General features: G+C 40.4%; 3 non-coding genes and 1 pseudogene across 3 annotated transcripts; 2 read left to right on the top strand and 2 right to left on the bottom strand.

Moving 5' to 3' along the window:
- The first annotated feature begins 3321 nt into the window (after positions 1-3321).
- On the top strand, positions 3322-3486 carry LOC147852745 (U1 spliceosomal RNA). The gene has a single exon (XR_015531370.1). It is a non-coding gene; the product is annotated as a U1 spliceosomal RNA (small nuclear RNA).
- A 917-nt stretch (positions 3487-4403) lies between these two features.
- Positions 4404-4610, bottom strand: LOC147852744 (U2 spliceosomal RNA). The gene has a single exon (XR_015531355.1). It is a non-coding gene; the product is annotated as a U2 spliceosomal RNA (small nuclear RNA).
- Positions 4611-6431: 1821 nt separating this feature from the next.
- Positions 6432-6597, top strand: LOC147852743 (U1 spliceosomal RNA). The gene has a single exon (XR_015531374.1). It is a non-coding gene; the product is annotated as a U1 spliceosomal RNA (small nuclear RNA).
- A 4452-nt stretch (positions 6598-11049) lies between these two features.
- Positions 11050-13279, bottom strand: LOC147852742 (uncharacterized; annotated as a pseudogene).
- Positions 13280-14157: the final 878 nt, after the last annotated feature.

Raw genomic sequence — 14157 nt, 5'->3', positions numbered from 1 at the left:
GTATATGTGTCAGAAACGACGATTTCTTAGGAGCTACTTTTAGGTAGACTGTCAGAGCGGAGGCGGTTGGTTGCTATAACTCTATAACTGGAAATCTAAATTTCCGTCGAAGCGGGAGACTAGCGTCAACCCGATTTATTTGTACTTGGATTGGTTTTTCGACGCATCATAGGCAACAAATCCCCTCGTCAACTACTTTTTTTTCTAAAAGTCATTTTTTTTTTTTTAGAGACCACCCACATACCATATAATGCTGACGTCTCTCAATATTATTATTATGGCTTAATCTTCGATATTGAACTGCGCCGAAGATGAACGGGACTAAGCGGTCTGCCGAAGCTGTGGGATGTCGAAATACATCGGTAGGGGAGCGTTCCGTACTAGGTAAAAGCACCAGTGCAAGCAGGTGTGGACGAAGCGGAAGTGAGAATGTCGGCTTGAGTAACGCAAACATTGGTGAGAATCCAATGCCCAGGCTGCTGTTAGTTTCCGCTAATAGAAAGTTACCTAATTCGGTCCGATGGATTCTACCCTACGTGCGCCGAAGAAGAGCTTGATTAAACAGAATAGATAACGAAAACTTTTGTCGTTTGTGATTCGGACCGAAAAAAGGCGCTTGCGAACTCTAATCTAAAAGGTATAGGATCTTAACTTGTTACAATTTTGACTATATCTCCTCCCTTTGGATCATTTTTTTACCCCGACGGTTGAGCCATAAAATAGTTCTTTTTTTATGGGTAATTTTTTTGTATTTGGGTGCGGGGGGAATGTATGCGTCCTAAAAACCGTAATGCTTTAGACTCATAAAGAACCCGATTGGGTATGTATATAAGTAGGGTTTCACGGAGCCTCTTAAACCCGATCATGGGGAGAGTCCCACAAAGATCTCTCCTGACTAAGTAGAGAGAATCTTAAATCTATCCGAGTTTCAAATCCTAGTACTTAAACTAGGAAAAGCTGGAAGATATCCACAACCGATAATGTCGCAGATGGAATGACCAAGTGTCTTTCGGCGGATCGCTTCCGGTCCCTTCGGCACCAGATGGGCGTAATGAAAAATCGGTCCAGTTAAAGTCGGACACACAACACAGGATGGTTTCGGACAACCGACATCGGTTCTTTGAGGATCGACTTCAGCTCTTCCGACCCGACCGATTCGGTCTTCTGTCCTCAGATCTTGCCGACTCGAACTAAACCGATCCATGTATACGCCCATTACGGGGGAGTGTCGAATACGAGTGTATAATGGCCGTATTCACAATATCCCTTTGGACAACCCAAGTTTGAGTTATTTCTGTAAATAGCATAAAGGGCAGTTGCCCTAGGATAGTCACCATATAAAGTGACTATGTAACCTTTAGTGTGGTGTGGTCATTCTTGTAATTGTTGCTATTAAGAAATAAAACGTTTTCTTTGTGCCAATCTCGCTCTTTCTCTCTCTCTCTCTCTCTCTCTCTCTCTCTCTCTCTCTCTCTCTCTCTCTCTCTCTCTCTCTCTCTCTGTATCTTGTTCATTCTCATACACAGGTCCTTCAACATCACAGGTGTTGTTTGTTCTTCCGCACTGACGACCTTGTCCCAAACAGCCCTACCGCTTCTTGAAGATCATACCTTTTTTCCCCTACTATCTAGTTTAACGAGGTCGTCGACGACGTTTTCATTCTCGTTGATCACACATACAACCCAAACCACGACCGCACGAACTTCCTCTTTCAGTTGTATTGGTTGTTGGGGCATGCATGGCACACGATCGCCCAGTCTCCCTCATCGATCTTTCTTGGTCGTAGTTAATGCATATTGTGAAATCTCCCCTTGGTAGGACATTGCCACCTACGATGTGATCGTCTCTTCTTTGTGCGTTAACAACTTTAGACCGTACATGAGCTTTGTTAGCATGAACCCTTTCAATGAGTTGTGGGTGGTCCTATCGACCCACAAGGAGTACACTCTCCAACCCTACATTCACAAGCTCGACAATAGGCTTGTTTATGGGACCGTGCCCAACCTCTATCTTCCCATTGGCTTATGGGCTATAAGCAATCGCAAGGGAGAGCTCAACTCCTAGTTGCTCGAAGAGCTATGTGCCTTCATTGGCATTGAACTCTCACATGCTTGGCACTACATTCTCCACACACCCGTATAGGCATATGACATTTTGAAGACATGACTCGCATGTTGTTGTCGTAGTACAAGGAAACCATTCAACGACCAAGCAAGGCCCATTAACTATTATCGATAACAAGAACAAGTTATAATACAACAAATTATGAGAGAACGTTGGTATTCCGCATTGACTACTTCCCATTATGATATGTTGTGGTGTAACCCATGTTAAGCATCAGATTAGTGCGATGGGTGCGAATGCTGTACGAATTGGGATTGACAGTATTCCACGTGCCTCAAATGTTGCATACAGACATCGGAGAATTTGTGCAGGGTGGGTCGAAATGATGGAAGTGGGAATCCGTATGACATACGCTCAGGTAACATGAAGCTTTTTGTTCTAGACCGATGGTTGATTCTTTGATGCTTCTAAGAACACGGCCCAAAGTTCATTATATGCTTTTTTATTCAACCATTGTCCATGCGAAGGAAGTCTTGTGCAACAAAGTGCCAGGATGTGCCATCGCAAGTGAATTTGCCCAAGGAATGAAGACCAAGCGTGGACATTTTGTTGGTGTTGTGGCTTGGAGGATAACTGTAAACTTCCTTGGACAGAGGAGTCATTCAGTCGAGACATTGAAGGCACATTTCTCCGCATTGGAGGGAGCCATGCATTCGACAGATTTTCCCTAACGCAACTCCACATGCGTAAACTATTTGTCGACCACGTGGAAACACCATGAAATAGTTGAGAAAAAGTTTCATAATTTGTAGGCACGACACCCATGTCGACGTCTCCAAGCACATTAATAATGCATTTAAAGTACAACGGCGCCTTTGTCAAGTCTCGGGTGGTTTTTGGAACATCCACACTTTCATCTTGGCTTGCTCATCCTCCGCATTCTTCTTTCGTTTCTGTCGTCTCGGTAGCTATATACATAGAGGAACCAACACAACAGGAAGGGGCTAAACGGAGACAAACCCACCGAGGCATGGTGGTGGATCATGTAGAGGAGTTATGGGATCATGGTGCAAGGGATGGTTCGTGGTGGTGACTAGTGGTAGTGCGTGTGTAATGGGCCATGGCGAGTAAATAGATACAAAAAAGAGCAGAAATGGAAAAGTGTGGAGTGTGTGTGTCTGTGTCTGTGTTTGTCCCACATAGAGAGGACGGGGAGGAAGGGAGGTATAAACTGAGTGGTTTGAGCAACAGAAGAACATACTTACCTGGGCGGGGTCTATCGGTGATCAGCAAGGCCGATGGCTTGGGGCCGGCGCCTCCATTGCACTGCCGGAGGGGCTGTTTGCCCTAGCATCTCCCCAATGTGGGAGAGTGCACGTCATAATTTGTAGCAGCGGGGGCTCGCGTTCGCGCGGCCCCTTTCTCAATCAATCAAATCAAATTCTGAATGTCCGATTGTAAATTGGATGTAAATTAGCTACGTAATGTGTAAATGACATGGGGTTATATATAATTTAGATGTAATGTGATGCAAATAACAGAAGATGTGACCGGGTAGAGAGAGTACATGTATGTGATGTAAATAGCACAGATGGGGTGGAATGGTCATGGATATGTATATATACAGAAGAGATAAACAAACAATAGGGGGGGGACATGGAGGGGGACATGGAGTAAAAAGAGTGGAGGCAAATATATATATATAATAGAGACAGACAGATACAGAATCATGGATTGGATATGGAGGCATATAAATATATCTATAGATCAGTCGGGTAGGAAGCATCACATGGCATGCCTATACACTACTGGACATGCTATAGATGCCGCCAAATTCTTACCATTATACGGGTGCGGAAAATCACTGGTATACATACCCCAACCAATAGGTGTAAAGAGAATGTAGTAGGCAAACGGGAAGTTATCTACCAGCTAGGCCTGCCTACACTGGGTATTACCCATTCATTTCTTGTTTAGGTTCAGGTCCACCTTCGTGGCCCCAATCAGAGAAGAAAGAGCGTCCCGTTGTCAAGTCTTTGCCGTGTGAATGCAACGGACTTGGTCAGATCTATGTATTATCTATTATGTGCCCTTCCCAGCTAAACACCGTACCTTCCATGTCTATGTCTATACATCTTCAACCTATTGTTCGGATCCCGCGCATCAGTTTGGCTTCCACACAGATACATATTCCGTCCACATTCATCTGGTACCCCAAACGATTAGGAAGGTTCAATTAACTTCTCTTACGGCTTATGAGGAATTCGGAAACCCACTCGCACTATTTATTTAATCATCATTTATCCTGAAAGGAAGAACTTTTTGGTCATGATTGTAGTGGGGGGCGCGCCTGTATGACCTTGGCGTCAGTGCAATACCAAGGCGACGCACGCAGCTCCCAGAGACAGCAAGCTGCCTCGAACGGGTACTGCCCCCATGAAAAAAATTAGGTTAATATCATGTGACCTTATAGGCCACGTATCAGATATTAAACTGATAAGAACAGATACTACACTTGATCTTAGCCAAAAGGCCGAGAAAGGTATGATTTCTTCTGTGCTTCTACTTCCATACTTATAGGATACACCAAAAAGTGGCTTTGTATGTGGGATATATATATATATATATTGTCTCAAACTAGTACATTGACCTTACTTCCCCTCTTCGAACACGAGACAACAACAACAATTATAGTACCATACAACCCACTAACCTTTCCGCAAGCTTTTACACTCCAAAGCTCATGTCATGCTTCGTCCATGACGTCACCACTTATCTCCACACTAAAGTGCCTTGATCTGTTTTCAACATGTGGCATATCACATTTTTGCCTCCCAACTCAAGAATGGAGTGAATCATAAGTAAATTATTTATGTTGCAAGACCACTAGAGGGACAATCAACGAATCATGCCAACTGTGGTAAGGGATGTACTAAACAATTTGTAGAGAATCTTGGTTTTATGTGAACCCATTTAAATTCCACATTTCGGTTAAACATGTGTCGATACTCCTTTATCCTCATTAATATTCTAAAGCTCAAATCTTAATTTTTTGCAGTTAACCTCTTTGCATGAGAGAGTGGGTGGCTTCACAAAGTGGTTAAATTGATAGAGATGGTTGTTTTTGAATGATTTTGTGCATGTATGTATCAATTAAGTCATTAATTAAATGTGTATGCTACCTAGGTTAAGTCTCGGTGCCAATAACATCTTATAATTTAATTGTGTTACAAGTGAATATTTTTAGGTGAGACAACTTTTCTACGAGTGAACTAGTCTATCCGTCAATGAGCTCAAGGGTGATTGACACTCTCTTGCCCAAATCGTCATACAAAGGGCATTAATCTACCCAAGCCTCAAAGTGATGAACCAATGAGGTAGATACTTCCTACCATAAATAGTAAAAAAGAAACTTCAAATTTGGCACCATTTCTTTGTGGACTCAATAAGAAGCATTCACTTGTTTATCAATGGACATGCCCTAATTAGAATAGCCCTACATTTGATTATTGTATGTCTTCTTCTCCAAACAATTTAATTAAAGGCATTGTGTTTATGCTCATCAAACCTAATTACTTGACGCTTCACAAAATGACAATTGTGTAATGATCAAGACCGTTGCGGTGCCAAAAAAGCAAGGTTGATGTTGTGGACTTAACTACCAAATGGAAATGAAAGGAGGCTAGATAGAAAGGAAGAAAGCATTGAAACCTGAGAGAAGTTGATTGATGACAAGTTTTGATTATATTTAAGTACATTCGTGTTGATTCTATTTAAGTACTTTCATTTATCTCTCATTTACATTTGTAACGATAAGGTCTTCCCCCTAAGGTTTACAAGTTCTCCACCTTGTCATTCCTACTAATCAATGGTTGGTTCAATGTTGGTATTGCAGATAGTATCCAAATAAGGTGTCACTATTTAAATGATAAGGTTTGTGAAGAAAACCCTTTTTAATAGATGTTTCATGAGGATACTCGCTGCTAAACTTAAATGAGGAGATGAGACTCCATTACTATGCACTCCAAATATTCCCACAACAATTAGAGCCTCGAACAAAGTTCTATGGGTTTTATCGATGCATGTGAAGTAGCAATCGGAAGCATGTTCATGTAACTTTTTTGCTTTGAAGTGGTACTTAGGCAAAAGTTGTCCTAAGTGAAGCCAATGTTTCAATTCATTAAATTGACTAAGGACATTACAACACCATATAAAAAATGGAATAATGCGTGTGTAATGGGCCATGGCAAATAAATAGATACAAAAAAGAGCAGAAATGGAAAAGTGTAGAGTGTGTGTCTGTGTTTGTCCCACATAGAATCCGAGGAAGGGAGGTATAAATGGAGTGGTTTGAGCATCAACTGAACATACTTACCTAGGCGGGGTCTATCGGTGATAAGCAAGGTCGATGGCTTAGGGCTGGCGCCTCCATTGTATTGCCGAAAGGGGTTGTTTGCCCTAGCATCTCCCCAATGTGGGAGAGTGCACACCATAATTTGTGGCAGCAGGTGCTCGCGTTCGCGCGGCCCCCTTCCCAATCAAACTTCAAGTCAAACTAACTATAATGGTAATGGATGTATCATGTATATATAATAGAGAGAGCATCATGGAATTGTAAATGGATGTATATATAATCAATATCCAATTCCCAACGGAAATCTTTGGTTGGGGCAGATGTTGGGTTATCTGATTGTCATGGAGAAATGAATGTATATATAATAGCGAGAGAATCATAAAATTGTAAATGGAGTCATATATACAAATAGTCTGGGTGGGAGGAATCACATTCAATGTCTATACACCCACAATCACTCCTAACATGCTAGACGCCACCGAATTCTTACCATGATACGAGTGCAAAGAATCAAGGGTATACATACCCCAACCAATAGGAAGTGTAACAAGAATCGTAGGCAAACAGGCAGTTATCTACCAGTCCTACACTACCCATTGCTTGAGAATTGTGGGTAACCAGCCAAATCGGGAGTTATCTACAAAGCCTACACTACCCATCGCTTGTTTATGTCGTGCGTTGGGTTTGCTAGTCTTTCGTGCTAAAATACTAGTGGATTTTGTAGACATATCCATTACTGATAACATTTTTAATGCGGAAAGAGTCACTCGAACTTTAAGACACTTTTATATAGTCTCTATTAATGCCCTAAAAAGTAATGGAAAGAAATGTATGCCTTCAATTAAGTTCTCACCTAGGTCCTAAACCTATCTAGGACGTTACTTTTATGTGTATCACCTTTTGTAGCACACCGTAAAATGGAAATCTTTCTTTTTTCTCTTCCATAAATTTGGAAATTTTGGATAGTTATTGCTATACTTCTCAAAACCATTGAGACCATAGTAACAAGATTAGCAATCGGCAATGGTTCGGTTCGAGAGGTTCAAACTAAAATCATTTAAAACAGAATCATTTAAAAACATTGAAACTTAAACCATACACGAAGCATGAAACCATTTCAAACTGGATCGTTACAAAATATCCAAACTCAAACAAAATTGTTTTAGAGATTTCAAACCATTAAATTGTTAAGACTGTGGTTTCATGATTCAATTTTGGTTTTTAAGTCAAATCAAAATTAAAAACAAATTCAACACTTAAAATTTAAATTTTTTAATATTTTAAAGATATTTTCCTAAAATGTCAAATTTTGGTTTAAAAATGAAATTTTGTTCGAAAAAGTATTAAAAAGAATAAAAAGAACCACGTGAAAACCCTAGACCATTAAGCTAATAAAGACTCAAACCAAACTGAATTGAAACTAAACCATTGACAAAAACTTAAACTTGAACGGAACCGTTAAAACCATTAAGTTATTAAGTTGTTGTTTCGTGATTCGGGTCGGCTCAAACCAAACCATCGTCGATTGCGGAACATGATATAAAAACTCAAATGCAGTCACAACCATATGATGTTTTGGAATTCCATACTCAATGTAGACGGAATCTTAAGTATAGCTATAAGGAAATGGAGCATAAATTTTTTTAACCTTAGAAAATATATTATGTGCATCACTTTGCGATTTCAAAGTCTTCATTAATGGTTTGTACACATTGCATACCCTTGTAATAGCACCATGATGACTAAGTCATCATCATGTCTTCACAATCCCAGGAACAAATGTGTGTATGTTAATGCATCTTGAATTGTAGCCAATTCACCCTAGCACATTGAGCTCCTAGAGAAATGTGTAGGCACTTGATTCACGAGGGCATCTAATATTTCAATGTTCTTTGAAGCTTATTGCACACAAAAGTTTTTCAATTTGCATAATAATGCCCGGAAGGCATAGACTTAGAGCATCATCTTTCTAACATCCAAATTCCATGTTTTTAATAATGTCAAAATGCTTAATGTATTTGTTGTACCATCCTCCACTTCAAGTAGTTCAATAAAGGATTGAGATCTTGGTTACATTTACCATAAGCCAAAACCAATGACATTTCCTTAACTTATCATAAATTTCAGCTTCAAGAGCCTTGATAATGTGGACTCTGGAGGATAAAGCTTGCACAAGCCCTATTATCTATGCAGAAGGCCTTCCACATCACATTCTTTTAATAATCTTAAGAGGCTTTCGAGTTTCCTGAATGGTAGATCCTCTTTTGCCATACAATATGCACCTTTAAACAACTTTTCAATTACTAAATATACATTGGCATTTTTCTTTGAAGCATATATTTTAAGACCATTTTTGTCTCGTTAGCAACAAAATAGCATCTTGATGAGGGTGCCAATCCAAGATGTTGTATCATGGACTATTGTATATGTTTAGAATGTGCTTTATATTATAACACTCGAATGCTTTGAAGAGATGCAATAGGTTGGTAAAAGGAAAACAATGTGATTCTAAGGAACTTACCGAGGAAAATATCATAGTTGAAGCAGTCAAATGATGAAGCCAAGGTACATTTGAAGTGTCACATGCAACAGGCAATTGTTGAGTTTCAAGTCTTGAGTCGTAAAGCACAAGCATTCAATGAGCAATGAGGAATGAGTAGAAGGAAATATCGATACATAGGTAATGGTGAGCATTGTTGTGAGTAGTGAGCAAAAGAGGGAGAAAAAAGAGAAAAGAGTTAAGCAAGGAAATATAAAAAATTGTTTTTTTTACCTTTTTCTTAACTAGATAAATAGCTAATTCAAAAAATATGAATAGGCTAGATTCCGTTTTTTGGAAAAGTATGGCCAAAATCACTTCCGGTTATCCCCCACATTGGCTAGCAAAAGTCCCGACCTAACTCAAACAATTACACTATTTATGGGACTTTACCCAACACTACTCTTAACCCACTAGCTAATACACACATATGCTAGGATTAAGACCATCAACAAACTTAACCATCTAAAAAACCAAATGCAAGCCCAATAGGATAAACGATCAAAAGCAACATACACCTTTCCTCACACCATTAATAAAGTTAACCATTAGGCCGTTGACTTTTATTCAATTTTTTATTTACACATTCGGTTAAGTGCACACTTTTTCCTTGAGATTAAAGTGTGTAGTTAGGGTTTTTTACCTAAAACAAAAAAATCCCCCTAAATGTTTTTCTCTACACATTTTCAGAAATCACAGCCCAAATCCATTCTAATCACTCCATGATTATGATCAGGCCCACGTTGCTACTGTAATCATTCCCACGTTGTTGCTCCCCACGTTGATGCGTACATTGCTGCAGTTGCATATGTGAAGGTTTTTAATGTACTATGTATAAAGCATGTTTTCTAAAAATATGCATAATTATAGCAAAGATTTCTATAAAGCATGTTTTCTGAAATATGCATAATTATAGCAGAAAATTGTGAATATTTGGAAAACATTGTGAAGGTTAAAAAGAAGAAGAAGTGATTTGCAACATAATTTTACGAGTGTTTTTAGAAAAAATTGTGGAGGTTTCTATTAAAAATTTATTTGTATTACAAATTTGTGAAGTTTTTTTATAAACATTTGTGAATCTTTCTATTAAAGCATTGATTTGTAACAAAAATTAAAAAATGTAATAGTAATTTCCAAACATTGTAATTGTAAATTGACTAAATTGTAGTTTCTTTTCAAAGATTAATTTGTAAAATTTTGTCAATGCTTTTTTGTAGAAATCATCTGATTTATATGTAAATTTGCTTCTCTTACGTAAGAAATCATGATTTTTTTATGCTGATCGGGCTTTTAAATGAAATTAGCTCCTCTAACATAAGAAATCGTGAATTCTTTGATGATTATCGAGCTTTTTACATGAAATTAGCTCCTCTAACATAATAAATCATGATTTTTTTATGATTATTAGGCTTTCTACATGAAATTAGTTCCTCTAACTTAAGAAATCATGATTTTTTTTTATGATTATCAGCCTTTTTACATGACATTAGCTCCTCTAACATAAGAAATTGTGAATCTTTTTTATGAGGATCGGGCTATTTACATGAAATAAGCTCCTCTAACATATAAAATCAGGATTTTCTTTTATGATAATCAGGATTTTTACATGAAATTATATCCTCTAACATAAGAAATCATGAATCTTTTTTATGATGATCGGGTGTTTACATGAAATTAGCTCCTCTAATAGAAGAAATCAACCTTCTAATAAAGCATTTTGCTTGTTGTGCATCAATTGGCTCCCCGAAATCAACCTTCTAATATGGAATTTTGCTTGTGCATCTAATTGGATTGCACTTATTGTAATATGGAATTTTGCTTGTGCATCTAATTGGATTGCACTTATTTCTCAGGTTTTTTTTCCTAGTGCTTTGGCATTCCTAATGAATGGAGAGCTAGAAATAGTTTTTGAATGTTTGGAACATAGTTTCAGTTTTGTTTGATTTAACTTTGTCATGAAAAAATGTAATTTTCTTGATCTAGGTTTTGACCTTTACAAAAAGGCCCACTTAATAGAATAGCACACTTAAGTGGCCACGCACTTAACCGAATAGTTACTGTACTTATTTACGGTTTTTTTTATGTTTGTCCCTTATAAGGAGATGGTACGAAGAACAAAAAAGCCAAGTGCAAGCCCAACAGGATAAGCTATTAGAAATGCCCAGGTTGATACGAACTCATTGAAGCAAATCAAGATCGATTGTTGGCTTTGCCTGGCTGTGCTGCCCATATCACTACTCGCATTGCTGCTTGTGTTGCAGGAGGTGGAAAGAGGGTAGCCACACAGCCCCGGGTTGTTCTCAAAGCTGGCAGACGTGTACCTGGTATTGAAGTTGTTCCGTGTGGGAATGGCTCCTTCCAGTTGGTTGTGGGCCAGGTTTAGAATACCGAGGTTTAGAGACGTGAGATCTTGTGGGATGCCACCGCTGAGCTGGTTGTAGGACAGGTCCAACTCCTCCAATTGCATCAACCTGCCGAATGTAGCCGCAGGTATAGTGCCCCTGATTCGGTTGTGCGACAGGTTGGCTCCTGTCAGACCTTGCAGCTCCCCGAAGCTCTCCGGAATTTCGCCTCCCAGATCGTTCATGGACACATCAAAGTAGATACGGGTACTCAGAACATACTTGAGAATGTAGACAGTGTTCTTCAGCGTGACAGGCACATCCTCGTAGAGGGTGCTCTGGTTACTGTTTGCGGTTTGATTGAGCTTGAAGTAGGAAAGGTGCGTGAGAGACGCAGGGAAGCGACCGCTGAAGCGATTGTTAGAGAGGTCCAGTGCCTGCAGTCTGGGAAGCTTCCAAACCCAACCGGGGATATCTCCGCTTAGCTGGTTGTAGCTCACCGAGAGCACCCTGAGATTGGATAAACCAGTTATGTCAGCAGTAGTAGTATTGCCTAAGGATCCGTTCAGATATTTGTTCCCCTGCACATCGAAGATGACCAGTGCCTTACTTTCTATTAACCCAGCAGGAAGGCCCCCTTCTAAAGAATTTCCATAGGCACCGAAAGTCTGGAGGTCGCGCATCTTGGACAGGTCCAAGCTCTCTATCTTCCCACTCAAATTGTTTTGAGAGAGCCGTAAAGTCTGAAGATCCCTCAGGTTATGTAAAACGTCAAGAGGGACGATCCCTTACAGGTTGTTTGTGGAGAGGTCTAATACCTGCAGCTTTGTCAATTCCCCGATTTCTAGAGGAATGTGTCCAGAAAGCTCATTGTTATTTAATGTTAAGCTCTCTGTCTTTAATAGGCGGCCGAGAGATGGAGGAATGCTTCCTGTGAGGTTGTTGCGTCCAAGATCTAGGCTTGTGAGACCTGCCAAGCTCCCCAAGCACGCTGGTATACTGCCATTAAAGCTGTTGAGACTCAAACCTAGCGCTTGCAGGCTTGTGATGCTGCAAAAGGAGGAAGATATGGATCCCTCCAGAGCATTGCCCATCGAGATCGAGAGTAGTGAGTGTGCTGTATTGTGCCAGGCCTTGGAGGAGTTGTTCTGGGATTGTTCCATTCAGATCATTAAAAGCGAAATTGAGTAGTTCCAGGTTGGGAAGCTGACCCAACTGTGGTGGGATTGATCCTGTTAACTGGTTATACCTGAGGTTCATATGTTTTAGTTGTGGAAAATTCCAGTCGAACTCAGGGGGAAAGGTGGTGTCCAACCCGCAATAAGAAAAATCCAAGTATAAAAGCTGTGTTAAATTCTGCAATGCCTTCGTAGGAAATCAGCCAGCAAGGTGGCTGAGATCCCATGCCAGCGTTTGCAAGTTTGCCATTCTACTGAAACACTCAGGTATGCTCCCTATAAGACCCTGGGATAATACGGGGTATCCTGATGGAAGGTAGTTGAAGAGCTCAGATTGGGACATCCACCCCACATCGAACCATTCCATTTGGGTACAGTTGCAAAGCGCAACGGGAACTGGACCCTCGAGGTTGGCCGTAAAGAGAGAGAGTTTCTGGAGGTTTATGAGCATTCCCAGCTCACTGGGGATTGAGCCCCTGAGAGGGTTGAAACCTAGCCCAAGCTGGATGAGTTGTGAGCAGCTACCGAGTGTGGCTGGTATCTTCCCTGTCAGGTTGTTGCTCTGGAGGTACAAGGTCTGTAGCTGGGTGAGGTTGCCGAGTGTAGACGGGATGGGGCCTTCCAGGCTTGTGTGAGAGAGATCCAGATGCTGCAGAGAGGTACGGGTGCAAGAAGCGGGGTCGTGGGTGATGGCATCCTTAATTTTCATGAGAGGTTGTGCTTGTGCTACCGCCTTGTCATCGGAGGAGAAGGTGGGAGAGGGAGCGGGAGTCACAGCCACAGCCAGAACCTCCGCAGGCATTGCGGAACGTATGATGAGAATAAGGATTGAGAGAAGAGGGAGAGTGCATGGGAGGGGGTCAGCATCTCGTGATCGGAATATGAAGGATGGTGGAAACCAACCGAGGAGGAGTGTTGGATAAGAGGATGGAGGAGGGGAAGTGAGTGAGTGAAAGAGCTGGAAATTTTGGAGTAGAGGAAACCAAAACAGCAACTAACGTAATTAATACGCTTGACGATGGGAAGGAGGGGAGTGATAAAGAACGATGGATGATGGCTTAGAGTAGTTGATTATGTCAACAAAGAAGGAGTCAATCATCTACTGAGTAACTTTCGACCCGGACCCATGATATGACAACCTAATAAAAGGTTTGCGTGAGTTTCATGGTCTAACTTATTGTATATTGCATCCGTTCAATATGGTTGTAAAACTAAAATGAGCCTTGATATAACAATCTAATAAAAGGTTTGCGCAAGTTTCATGGTCTAACTTATTGAAGTTGGTCTTCCGCAAGTTGTTCCATCTTGATAATTTGACAATCTAGAATACAATCATTGTGAATGTCATATAATATGAATTCCCAAGCATTTGTTGAAACTCTCAATAATTCACTACAACAAACAAGCCACATAGCGATATGCCGTGTTTTCCTAAAAGGATTGCTAAACGACACAAAGAACATGCAACACTTAGTGAAACTTGCTAAAATTTAATGATTTTACTTGCTGGAAAGCATCATGCTATAGTATAAACTAAGCAAAAGTTCTTCACTTGAGCACTCCCTGCTTCCCAATAGGGATCGGCAACGGCTCGGCTCAAGCCTAAACTGTTGGGCTTAGCCGACTTAAAGCGGCTTAGCAGCTCGGCTCGGTTTAGGCTTGAAGTTGCCTTAACGGTTT

This window comes from Azolla caroliniana, unplaced genomic scaffold (genome assembly GCF_043228905.1).
Source record: "Azolla caroliniana isolate FFs.n. ecotype wild unplaced genomic scaffold, voAzoCaro1.0.p SCAF_17, whole genome shotgun sequence".
Lineage (NCBI taxonomy): Eukaryota > Viridiplantae > Streptophyta > Polypodiopsida > Salviniales > Salviniaceae > Azolla > Azolla caroliniana.
Note: the sequence above shows the minus strand (reverse complement) of the source record. Positions and strands in the feature narration are given on the sequence as shown.